The sequence below is a fragment of the Equus caballus genome, chromosome 15, assembly GCF_041296265.1.
Source record: "Equus caballus isolate H_3958 breed thoroughbred chromosome 15, TB-T2T, whole genome shotgun sequence".
Lineage (NCBI taxonomy): Eukaryota > Metazoa > Chordata > Mammalia > Perissodactyla > Equidae > Equus > Equus caballus.
In genome coordinates this window covers 104,047,903-104,061,677 of record NC_091698.1, presented here as the reverse complement: position 1 = coordinate 104,061,677, position 13,775 = coordinate 104,047,903, and positions in this window count along the sequence as shown.

Genomic DNA, 13,775 nt, shown 5'->3' with positions numbered 1-13,775 from the left:
GTGATTAGAGAACCTGATGAAGCATGGCAATGTGGTTTCTATGTATAGATCATTAATTCATTGGCCTTTGGGAAAATCACTAACGCTGTCTGCCAAATCATCTGTCTTTTCTCAATCTTAAATTATAATCCTATTTTCCAACTATAATTTGTTAGATATGTCTAGTTTATGTGTTTTGACAGGATATGAAGGAACTATGGAATTTATGATAACATTTGGATATATAGCACAGCTTTTCTTGCTCAGCAGTTTTAATATAATTGGGATATTTGTTCTATTTTGATTATTAATTTTTTATTGCCTTCATACTTTTAAAAAGAACTCGAGGCTATTTCCAATGAATGCCAATAGAGAATATAGCAAAAAAAAAAAAAAAAGAGAAATAAGGAACAAAATAGAAGAGAAGTGGCAATAACCCACCGTGAATCGGTGATCAGAGGATTACCACTCTTGAACATTGTTTAGATCCAAGCATCCTAGCAAAAGTGGGTAAAAACGTCTTCCCAGCTGGGAAGATGGTGTTGATGTGCAGCCTTGTTTATTTAGTTTGTGGATGATTCCAGCCCTGAACACCTTCTAATCCATTCAATCCTGTTTGTATGTTGGTTGGCCTGATGAACTTCCATCTGTGTATAGGCAGAAGAGGAGGAAATTTGGATGTTGTGCTTCTAAAATGGAAATCCACAGACATCACAGCACCACATGTAAATTAACTACATTCAGTTCGATTCAATTCAGTCATTTCCACATCGTTCAATTTCAATCAGTTCAGCTGACCTCAGCAAGCACCTGCTGTATGAAGCTGGGCCATAAGAGAGATGCAAAGGTGAGTGAGGCTTGGTTCTTGTCCTTGGTGCGTAGCCTTCTGGCTGAGGAGATGGATGCATGCACAGCTGCCAACTCTAGAGGAGAGAATGAAAAAATGGCTTTTCAGAGCCCCAGAGGAAGCGCCTGGGAGCAGCTCAGAGGAAGCAACAACTCAGTGGAAATGTTCATTTTTTTATTTATAGCTATAGGGTACCCTTCTGTGTAATGATCCCCATTCCATTATATATTACCGTGGAGTTTTCATTATGCTGTAGTTTAAAAAATATTTTTCCTGAGGGTTAATGTTTACATTTACAAATGTGTACAGCTTAACCGACAGTTTAAATGGAAATTTTAATGTATTCTATGAATTGTTGACTCATTTGCATATTTTATCAATTCACCATCATTCTGGGTTGTGTATAGTGCAGTAATTAGAAATAGAATTAAAAAGGACTGTGCATTTTAAAATTTTCATTTGAGAATGCAGGATGCTAGTTGTTTAACTGCTGCCTTATCAATAGCAGGTTGTGCCACGTGTGTGACTAGAGGGTGCGAGATTCCTAGAGATTTCAAATAGATACATTGACTACAACAATGGTGGGGTCTGGGATTAACTGACATTGAAGAGAATACGGCAGGTGTGGGGCTGCTGGCAGCTGTGGTCTGTCTGCTCACTGCTAGGTTTCCTTGGTGTTCTCATTGGCATCCACTCTTCCCCCGTCTTAGCCCAGACTTGGAATTGCAGGCTCAATAAGCCAAATGGCTGTGCAGTGTGAAAGCTTTACTAAAAGCATGAAGAGCAGTTGTGTGAATGCTTCCTACAGGCAGCCAGTTCCATTTGCAGCAAATATGCATTAAGAACCTGGTCTGCTCTGTGTATGGCAGATGATCCATTTGGAGAAACACCTCCAGGGCAGCATGTAAGAGCTGAATCTCACAGTGGCCCTCCCCTCCTGCCTGCTCTGGGTCACTATTGTCCTTGTTGTAGACAAGACGGGCTGGTGCATGTGGTATGCACACACACTGGCAGTCCCTTCCATGAACAATATGTTGGCAGGTTCTCTCTGTAGCCACACGTGGATGCTGACCCACCCTGACGACAGCGCTCCACAGCCATTTGTCTTGGGATGTCCCCTCCTATCTCCTTTAGGCTTTCAGCAAGAACTTGGTGCTGCTGTTGGTTTTCTCTTCAGGCAGGCCTTACACTCAGGGACTTCTCTTCGGTAGTAGCTGCCCTAACCAGCTGCTTTGTTAATGGCTGCATCTCCTGGGCCTAGAACTGTGCGTGGTCTCAGAAGATGCCCCGGGTATTAGCCAGGATAGTCTGGATTATGCTGCATAACAAAGAACCCCTCCACCCCCAACTCTCAGAGGAGTATCTTCTTGCTCATGTGTATCTTTCTAGTGGGCATTGGCTCAGGAATCACCTACCATGAGGGCAAGAGGAAGGGAAAAATGGTGCATTGTGTATTAGTTTTTAAAGGCATCTGTCTAGAAGCAACACAAGCTAGTCTACTCATATTTCCTTGGTCAAAGTGAGTCATGTGACCACGTCTCATTTCAGAGGGAATATAATCCTACATTCCCAGAAGGGGGAGAACTGGGCATATCAGTGAGCGTGGCTGGTAGCTAACACACTCAACTTGTCTCTGAAATTGGACGGGAGGCGTGAGACAAATGTTTGCTGACAGTCGCCTTGTTCCTACTTCCTGGACAGATGTTGACATCTAATTAGGTGAGGGTCTCTCGATATAAAGTATAAGTCCCTAAAGACCCAGAAGCCTTAAAAAAACTTTAAGATTGTCTAGCCTGGTTTCACTTTAGTCATGAGATCAAGTGACTTGCCCAGAACCTTCAGGACTGGTGTCCTGGCCTGTTGCCGCCCCGATGGAGGTTGGTGCCACTTCCCTCCTGCACCCGTAGGAGAGCAGAGCTAGACCCACTACAGAGTTTGTCTTGTTCATTAGCTTCCTCTAGAGAATCAAACACTAATTAGCACCTGCTAGATGCCCCAGTCCTGGGTTCTCCCAGTTCAGCCTCTATATCATTAGGATTAGAGAAAATAATTTACGTACAGTGCTTTGGATAGTGCCTGGATCATACTGTGTAAAAACTGTTGATTTAGTCTTATTTTTTCTGATTGTTGTTGCTGCTATAATTGAATTCTTTGATGAGGTCCCTTCTGGCCTGGCAGGGAATGGCAGAGGGCTGAGTTACAGTTTTCTCTAGGTGTTGCGCTGAGCTAAGATTTCAGCTACCAGACAGGTCATTCTTAATCTCCTGCCATGTTTGAATCTTGGCCTCCCATGTTTTCCAACAATGACACCCTTGACCAGAGAAGAAAGGAGAAGGCCCAACGGAGCATGAGACAGCAAAGTAATGGGAGAGGGGTCAGGATCTTGGAGGAGGGGCCACTGAGAAGGCAGAGGAGATAGAGAGCAGCTAGAGGCAAGATTGAAAGAGGTCTGGGAGCCAAAGACCCTGATCTGCTCAAGGGTTCCAGGTCAAAAGAGAAAGGGCGGAGAACAAGAGAAGAAGAATGCAAAGGGAGGGAAGGCACTATAGACAAACCCTCGGCCGTGAATGCTGGTGGTGGGCATCTCCTTTCAGAATGAGTTACAGCTGGGACGGACGTTCGGGCAGTGTCCACCGCTGGGGGCCACGTTTCCCCAGTTCACTCAACCAGTAAAGGTGAGTCTTCCAGGACCAGGGCTGTCCTGCTCTGGGGACCAGCTGAGTCAGGAAGCATCGTTACCTCTCTCCATTTGGCTCTGTCTCCTGGAAAGGAAGGTGAACTGGAAGAGAATGGTATCATCCCATAAAGGAAATCTTAGTTCCCGCACAGGCAGGGAAGGGCTTCCCAGGGAGGGGCCAACAGACAGTTATAAGAGCAGCATGACAATTGTCACTCAGTGAACACCTACAAGGGTCCACCAGTGGGCTTAGTGTGTTGTTCCTTCTCTACATCTCAATTATTTAAGTTTTTAATCATCATCATGATAGTAATAGAGATGCTGATAAAATAATAATAACATCTGCCATTTAATGAACTCCTATTCTCTCGTATTTTACGTCTTTTGTTTCCACGGCAATGATGTAAAGTGGGGGACATTCAAAAGGGGAAAGTGAGGCACAGAGAGGTTATACAAGTGGCCAAGTTCTTGTGTCTCATAGACAGTGGGACAGACTGTGACTCCAAACCACATCAGCTTCTCTTCAAAGCCCAGGCGAGAATTTCCAAACCTCTCGGTGTACGTTGGCAACCCGGGATTATCAATCCCCTTTTGTAGAAAGGAAATTGACCTCAGAGAGGCCCAGTGGTTTACAGAACACGTACAGCTGCTCGGAATTGAGCGGACTGGGACTCAGGTCCTCTGAGCCCGCTTTCCTGTCCTCCCTGCCCCCACAGCTGCGGGGCTGCCCCTCCCACCAGGGGGCCCAGGTGGGGGGCACTGCGTGCTCCCTGGTTCCTCATGTCTACAGACTTTGTAAGTCTGGTAAAGGCATGCGTAGCTGGGCTCCCATGGGGAAAGGCATGGGGAAAGCCTCAGGAGAGCAGCTTTTGGGGTCCATGTGGAAGGGGAAGGAAGATGCACGACCTCTCATCCATGGCAGTTTAAAGGGCTTAGCTTTGGGGATCAGGAGACTGGGGGTGTCGGGTGGTGTGAATACATTACCTCTGCAGGTGTGTAAAACCATGGCTCATGGGCGCTTTCCTCCCTCTTCTGTCTTCTTTCTTCCTCTCTCTCTCTTTCTCCGTTTTTCTCTCAAACTATGCCTGAAAAGGGCTGATGGAAGGAAAGTCAAGACAAATAAGTTAAAATCTTAAAATCAGATTTGAGTGCTTTCTGGTTTTGACTTATCTGTGCTGTCCTTCCATTAATGCAGATAATCAAAAGTTGGTTTTATCTTTCTGACTGTTTATCGATCTGTCTTAGCCTTCTGCTTATCTATCTGTGTTCTCTAATGCAGGAAAAGGTCAGAGTTCACGACATTGGGCTTGAAACTCCTATCGACAGAACATGTTGCACTGGTTGTACTGTAACATCCTTTAGGGGAACATCTGTGCTAATGGGGAAATTCCCGTTTTACCTGTCTCTGAGACTCTCAGTTGCCCCAAGTTGAAAATAAAATCATGGTACGTGGTAATTCTTACGGCCAGGGTCAGGACACTGGAGCAACCTTCTGAAGAGCAGGACTCACAAAGCACAGTGCAGATGACAAAGGGGAAAGAAACGGTGTTTCCGTGCCCTCCCCTGATCCCTACTGTGGAACACAGGTCACATTTTGTCAGGTGGAGACGGTTTCAGACGTTACCATGTTCTCAAGCTGGACCTGCACACTGACGTTTGCTCAGCACAGCTCTGGCCAAAGTGCCCCTGTACTGAGATGCCCTCCTGCTGGCCACAGAGGACGAGTGGCCTCCTCACTGAATCACTTTTCCCTGAAGGCCCTGGAGGTTCGGGCTCTGGCTTAGGTTCCAGAGAGTGTGACTGTTCCTCTAACCAGGCCTGAGGGACAGGGGAAAGGCTGGGTCGGGGTGACTGTGGGATGTTGGGGGTGGGGTAAATAGGACAGGAACGGCTATTCCACTCACGGTGAGTGCCCAGGGCCAGAGGGGGCACAGAGTCGGGGAGAAGTCCTGCACTCAGTAGAAGAGATGGAAGAAGTGCTTCTGTGAGGGGGGAGCATGAGGGCTTTTCAGGCCGGGCCTGTCCTTTGCCCTAAAGGCAGGAGGGTCTTCTAGCATTCTGCACTTGATAAACGATTTGAGATTACTTTTCTTTAGAAGTTTTCCTTCTGTCCTGCTTGTGAAGTTTCCTAGATATCTATCTAGATAGAGATGTGGATGTGAAGATATTTGCGTGTTGTTTTTCATTCTGAAAAGGAGTTGGGAGTCTCCTTTCTCTTTGAATATTTGGAGATGTCAGGTGGGAGGGCCGCCCGTTTTCTAAGCCTCCAGTTGGAAATCTCCATATGTGAGCACACACAGGATTCCTGGGAGGTCTGAGGGAGGAGTAGGCCTTGCTCTGGCTTTCCAAGATCCATGACCAGAAAGAAGGATGCTTGGCCACCCAAGGGCAGAAACTTTGAATGTAAGACGGCCTCTCCTTAAATCTGTTAACTGTAATTGTAATCAGGATGCTCTATTAGATCTGAGTTTCACGTCTAACTTTTCAATACTGGAGCTCAAGAGAATCCCCAGAAACCACCAGGACATCATGTAGTTTTTGTAAACCTCCAACAATGAACCATTTCATGAGTCGTCACGTGAAGAAGACAAGGTTGTGACACCCCAGGATAAACTTGGTGAATGGCCCATGCATCCATTAACTACAAAGAACCAAAAATTGACTGACTATTGCTGTCTGAGCTACTGCAATCATTTGTTCAGTGTTTTTCAATCAGGAAACATGTACTGAGCCCCCCTATTGGGAGCTGGATCCTGTGCTGAATCTAAGGGTGAAAAGATAAAGAATATATTGTTGTCTTTGATGTGTTCTCACTCCGGAGGTTGGGAGAGTGCTTGCTGTTGAACAGATTTTATTTCAGGATATTACTTGTCTGATTGCATGTAACACTGCCCTGTGCAAATGGTGTGTGTGTGTGTGTGTGTATAAGACAGATAAATAGATAGACAGACAAAAGATAGATAGATAGATGAAAGAAGATAGATGGATGAGTGGATAGATAGATTATAGACAGAAGATGGATGGTTGGATGGATGGATAGACAGATGAATGGATAGATAGATATAGACAGGAAATAGATGATAGATGGATAGATGGTTAGAGATATGGATAGAGAGGGATAGATGACAGACAGATTACCATTTATGGAAATGAAACATTGTCTGCACCATCAGGTAAACTCTGACACCTTGCTGGCAGCCAGTGTTGACTCTAACAAGTGCCTTATTCATGTGACTGAAATCTCCACTGTGGTTGAGTAGTAAAGCAACTTACTGTATGTGTGTTGCCCTGGCTAGCAAATGTTTTGCCTGTGCCTCTGAATTGATTGCAAGGCATCTGTTTTATTCAAACTGGTAAATGAGAAATGTGTACATGTTCTCCAGTCTATTATTTTTTTTTCAATTTTTTTTATTGAGTTATTGATAGGTTACAATTTTGTGAAATTTCAATTGTACATTAATGTTTGTCAGTCATGTTGTGGGTGCACCACTTCACCCTTTGTCCCCACCCCCCACCCCACCTTTCCCCTGGTATCCACTAAACTGTTCTTGGTCCATAATTTTAAATTCGTCATATGAGTGGAGTCATACACAGATTATCTTTCTCTCGCTGGCTTATTTCACTTAACATAATTCTCTCAAGGCCCATCCATGTTATTGCAAATGGAATGATTTTGTTCTGTTTTGCAGCTGAGTAGTATTCCATTGTATATATGTACCACATCTTCTTTATCCATTCGTCTGTTGCTGGACACTTAGGTTGCTTCCACGTCTTGGCTATTGTAAATAATGCTGCAATAAACATTGGGGCGCACAGGACTTTTGGGATTGCTGACTTCAAGCTCTTTGGATAAATACCCAGTAGTGGGATGGCTGGATCGTATGGTAGTTCTATTTTTAATTTTTTGAGGAATCTCCATACTGTTTTCCATAGTGGCTGCACCAGTTTGCATTCCCACCAGCAGTGTATAAGGGTTCCTTTTTCTCATCAACCTCTCCAACATTTGTTGCTATTGGTTTTACATATTTTTGTCATTCTAGTGGGTGTAAGGTGATATCTTAGTGTAGTTTTGATTTGCATTTCCCTGATAATCAGCGATGATGAGCATCTTTTCATGTGCCTATTGGCCATCAGTATATCTTCTTTGGAGAAATGTCTGTTCATGTCTCCAGCCCATTTTTTGATTGGGTTGTTTGATGTTTTGTGGTCGAGTTGCGAGAGTTCTTTATATATTATGGATATTAAGCCTTTGTCAGATATATGACTTACAAATATTTTTTCCCAGTTAGTGGGTTGTTTTTTTGTTTCAATCCTGTTTTCATTTGCCTTGAAGAAGCTCTTTAATCTGATGAAGTCCCATTTGTTTATTCTTTCTATTGTTTCCCTTCTCTGAGAAGGCATGGTGTCTGAAAAGATCCTTTTAATACTGATGTCAAAGAGTGTACTGCCTACGTTTTCTTCCAGAAGCCTTATGGTTTCAGATCTCACCTTTAGGTCTTTGATCCATTTTGAGATTATTTTGGTGAATGGTGAAAAAGAATGGTCAATTTTCATTCTTTTACATGTGGCTTTCCAGTTTTCCCAGCACCATTTGTTGAAAAGACTTTCTTTTCTCCATTGTATGCCCTCAGCTCCTTTGTCAAAGATAAGCTGTCCATAGATGTGTGGTTTTATTTCTGGGCTTTGAATTCTGTTCCATTGATCTGTGCACCTGTTTTTGTACCAGTACCATGCTGTTTTGATTACTGTAGCTTTGTAGTATGTTTTGAAGTCAGGGATTGTGATGCCTCCCGTTTTGTTCTTTTTTCTCAGGATTGCTTTAGAAATTCAGGGTCTTTTGTTGCCCCATATGAACTTTAGGATTCTTTGTTCTAATTCTGTAAAGAATGTCATTGGGATTCTGATTGGGATGGCATTGAATCTGTAGATTGCTTTAGGTAGAATGGACATTTTAACTATGTTTATTCTTCCAATCCATGTACATGGAATGTCTTTCCATCTCCTTATGTCGTCATCCAATTCTCTCAGAAAGGCCTTGTAATTTTCATCATATAGGTCCTTCACTTCCTTAGTTAAATTTACCCCAAGGTATTTTATTCTTTTTGTTGCGATTGTGAATGGTATTCTATTCTTGAGTTCTTTTTCTGTTGGTTCATTACTGGAGTATAGAAATGCTACTGATTTATGCAAATTGATTTTATACCCTGCAACTTTGCTGTAGTTGTTGATTACTTCTAACAGTTTTCCAATGGATTCTTTGGGGTTTTCTATATATAAGATCATGTCATCTGCAAACAGCGAGAGTTTCACTTCTTCCCTCCCTATTTGGACTCTTTTTATTCCTTTTTCTTGCCTGATTGCTCTGGCCAGGACCTCCAGTACTATGTTAAATAAGAGTGGTGATAGAGGGCATCCTTGTCTCGTTCCTGTTTTCAGGGGGATGGGGTTCAGTTTTTGCCCATTGAGTATGATCTTGGCTATGGGTTTGTCATATATGGCCTTTATTATGTTGAGGTAGTTTCCTTCTATGCCCATTTTGTTCAGAGTTTTTATCATAAATGGCTGTTGGATCTTGTCAAATGCCTTCTCTGCATCTATTGAGATGATCATGTGGTTTTTATTCCTCAGTTTGTTGATGTGGTGTATCACGTTGATTGATTTGCGGATGTTGAACCATCCCTGTGTTGCTGGTATGAATCCCACCTGATCCTGATGTATGATTCTTTTGATGAATTGCTGAATTCTGTTTGCCAAAATTTTGTTTAGAATTTTTGCATCTATGTTCATCAGTTATATTGGCCTGTAGTTCTCTTTTTTCGTGGTGTCCTTGTCCGGTTTTGGTATCAGCGTGATGTTGGCCTCATAGAATGTGTTAGGAAGTGTTCCATCTTCCCTAATTTTTTGGAATAGCTTGAAAAGGATAGGTATTAAATCCTCTCTGAAAGTTTGGTAGAATTCCCCAGGAAAGCCATCTGGTCCTGGGGTTTTATTCTTTGGGATGTTTTTGATTGCTGTTTCAATCTCTTTCCTTGTGATTGGTCTGTTCAAATTGTCTGCCTCTTCTTGAGTGAGCTTTGGGAGATTGTAGGAGTCCAAGAATTTATCCATTTCCTCTAGGTTATCCATTCTGTTGGCATATAGTTTTTTGTAGTATTCTCTTATAATCTGTTGTATTTCTGCAGAGCCTGTTGTTATTTCTCCTCGCTCATTTCTGATTTTGTTTATTTGAGCTTTCTCCCTTTTTTTCTTTGTAAGTCTGGCTAGTGGTTTGTCAATTTTATTTATCTTCTCAAAAAACCAGCTCTTTGTCTCATTGATCCTTTCTACTGCCTTTTTCGTTTCAATAGTATTTATTTCTGCTCTGATTGTTATTATTTCTCTCCTTCTGCTGACTTTGGGCTTCATTTGTTCTTTTTTCTCTAGTTCAGTTAGGTGTGCTTTAAGGTTGCTTATTTGGGATTTTTCTTGTTTGTTAAGATGTGCCTGTATTGCGATGAATTTTCCTCTTAATACAGCTTTTGCTGTATCCCATATGAGTTGGTATGGCATGCTATCATTTTCATTTGTTTCCAGGTATTTTTTTATTTCTTCTTTAATTTCTTCAATGATCCATTGCTTGTTCAGTAGTGTGTTGTTTAGCCTCATCTTTGTGCCTTTCTCAGCTTTTTTCTTGTAATTAATTTCTAGCCTTATAGCACTATGATCTGAGAAGATGCTTGTTATTATTTCAATTTTTTTAAATTTGTAGAGGCTTGCCTTGTTTCCCAACATATGGTCTATCCTAGAGAATGTTCCATGTGCACTTGAGAAGAATGTGTATTCAGCTCTTTCAGGGTGGAGTGATCTATATATGTCTATTAAGTCCAATTGTTTTAGTTTTTCATTCAGCTCCACTATTTCCTTGTTGATTTTCTGTCTGGATGATCTGTCCATTGATGTGAGTGGGGTATTGAGGTCCCCTACTATTATTGTGTTGTTTTTAACATCTTCCTTTAGGTCTGTTAATAGTTGCTTTATGAATCTTGGTGCTCCTGTGTTGGGTGCATAGATATTTATAAGCGTTATTTCTTCTTGAAGTGTCCCTTTGATCATTATATATTGTCCCTCTGTGTCTCTCTTTACCTGTCTTATTTTGAAATCCACTTGGTCTGATATGAGAATTGCAACACCTGCCTTTTTTTCAAGTATGAGAGCCTTCTTGAGGATTTCTTGTAGTGGAGGGCTTTTAGTTACAAATTCCCTTAACTTTTGTTTGTCTGGAAAAGATTTAATTTCTCCCTCATATCTGAAGGACATTCTTGCTGGATAGAGTATTCTTGGCTGAAGGTTTTTATCCTTTAAAGCTTTGAATATATCACTCCATTCTCTCCTAGCTTGTAGGGTTTCTGTAGAGAAATCCGCTGACAGTCTGATAGGGGCTCCTTTATAGGTTATTCTCTTTTTTTCCTTACTTCCCTGAGTATTCTCTCCTTATCATTCCTATTTGCCAACTTTACTACTATGTGCCTTGCGGTAGGTCTTTTTACATTGACAAATCTAGGAGATCTAAAACCCTCCTCTACACACATTTCTCCGTTGATCCCTAGATTTGGGAAGTTCTCTTCAATAATTTCATTAAGCACACTTTCTGCTCCATTTTCCTTTTCCATATTCTTGGGAATTCCTATGATCCTTATGTTCTTACTCCTCATTGAATCCATTATCTCTTGGAGATTTTCCTCATTTTTTTAAATTCTTAGTTCTCTTTCTCCCTCTGTCTGGCACCATTCAGCCTATCTGTCCTTGATTATGCTAATTTTCTCCTCTATGTTGTCTACACGGGCATTCAGGGAATCCGCATTCTGTTTTATCTGGTCCATTGTGTTTTTCATCTCTAGTAATTCTGTTTGATTCTTCTTTATGATTTCAATCTCTTTTGTGAAGTAACTCCAGAATTCAGCTTGTTTCTCTATCTTTCTCTCTACCTCATTGAGTTTTTTGATTATAGCTGCTCTGAATTCATTATCACTTAGTTTACCTAATTCCAAGTCCTCAGGACTTAATTCTATGTTTTCATTGTTTTCCTTCTGGTCTGGGGCTTTTATAAATTGCTTGATGGTAGAGGAGTGGTTTTTTCGCATGGTGGTAGAATTCAGTTGCAGTTACAGCCTGTCGCCACTAGATGGGGGTCGAGAGCGGCGTGTTAGCTCTCCGCCTTGGGGCAAGATGGCTGTGCCCACTGGCTTCGCTGGGGGGGGGGGGGGGGGCAGTTACTCACACGCGCCGGTCTGGGTTCAGATCAGTTCTGTTCTCTGGTCTCCCAAGGCCCTTGATTTATGGGGTCCCCACGGACGGAAGCTTTCCCCCCTCCCCCGTCAGCGGGTCTCCACTGAATCAGTGGCAGGAGTCCTGGATGATCCCCGGTCGCGCGGCCCCTCCCCCGCTCCTTCCCGACCCGCGCCGCAGCGATCGCAGACTCTAGGGGAGGGAGCGATGTTCTCTCCTACCGTTCTGGCGCCTCCGAGGCCGTCAGCAAGGTTTATGATCTCCGCCTTCTTGGTATTGTAGGTCTCTAACGAGCTGGCATTATGTTTATTCTCTGAAATTCAGTTCTTCCAATCTTTTGTTGTATTTTGGAGGGGAGAGAATCCCGGGTCAGCTCACTGCGCCATTTTGCTCCGCCCCCTTCTTTCCAGTCTATTATTTTAATAATTTACGAAGCACCTTGCCTGAACAATTTGTCCCAAGTACTTAAAGGCATAGGAGCAGTTGTGTGATAGCGGAAGAACAGCAGAGATTAGAAAGAAGTATGGATTGTGAGCTCTAAGAGTCTATAGCCAGAAAAAACTTCCTGGAAAGTTGCGTCCAATGTAAATTGTATATATTCAGTCTTGATTTTGAAGAAAAACAAAATTTCCAAAAAAAAGAAATGTTTTGTTAAATCACAAGTAACTAATGGCATGCCTTTATTTAATTTATTTTTTTATAGCATGCACTTTATTTAGATATTTCTTGCTTTAATCCCTTGAGCTTCCATGAATATTTCTTAAGTCAATCAGTCAATCTGTACTTTCTGAGTTAACCAAAGAAATCAAATGTACTGTGCTTCAGAGATGAAATGCTTTTGTTTTTCTGAAATAAAACTAATGCAATGCAGCAGGTACTCCCCAGCAAAAATATCACTATTACCTGGTCACGACAAATAGATTTCTCTTGGAGCTAGTTTGAACTCCACAAGATGTGAAAGCTCTTTATATAAGTATGTCATGACCAATAAACAGCCTAATATATCTTAGAACCATTGGAAAGAGATAAATAGAAAAAAACTTAAAAAATTACAAAATATTTTGGAACAGTCGTACATTTCCTTTCTATCTAATCTAGCAGCATGTTTTTGACATAAAAGAAATATCACCTCTCTAGTTTCCATGTTGTCAAATTATTTAAAACTCCACTGCTGGGACTCCAGGAAGGTACAGAGGGCTTAGGGTAAGTTTCCCCCTGGAGCCCTGTGAAATGAGCTCCTGTGTAGACCACCTGCACAGGGTTTGGAATGTCAGATATGCAAACGAAATGGGAGAATCTATCTTTGTCTGGGTAACTCCAATGGCGACCAGAGGACTATAGGATATGAGTCATGGTATTCTTCCTCCCTTTCCCCCTCTTCCCTTCACAAATGCATTCTTCGGTCAGCCATGTGGCAGACTCAGTCCTTGGTGGTGAGGACAGACTACAGACCAAGGTCTCGGACAGAGAGGTGGAGAGATTCAGATTGGATACTATTTGCCACTGCAGGTTGTTCTGGCCTATTCATGGTTGGAAACTACATTGATGGGCACAGAAATAAGGGTGTTTCTGTTGATTTACAAGCCGGAGAGCAGGCAGGCAGACTCTTCCAGGTGTCCCCCCAGCTCTGCTGTGGAGGCTTCGCTGACGTTTTCTGGGAGTGGTCATGGGACCTGGTCCTGGGGAGACCTCCGGCTCAGGGCACAGGGCACTCGTGGTTCCGCCCTCAGCGGTAGCTAGCACGCCTGCTTCTGGAGGGATGAGGCAGGAGCAATTCCACACCAGCTCACCGTGTAATGCTGGTCTAATGGCCGCTTGCAGGGACATCACAATGTGACCCTCTGACTCCCTGCTTTCAGTCTAGGCAGGAAACACTTGCTTTACATTTGCTGTTGTGTTTAATGATTTGTAAAGTTGTCACCTACACAAATCGCCACTCTCCAGGCTTCAGGCTGTGATTCCTTCCTTCTGTGTCCACTACCTGCCTCCTTATTTTCCCTGGACCAG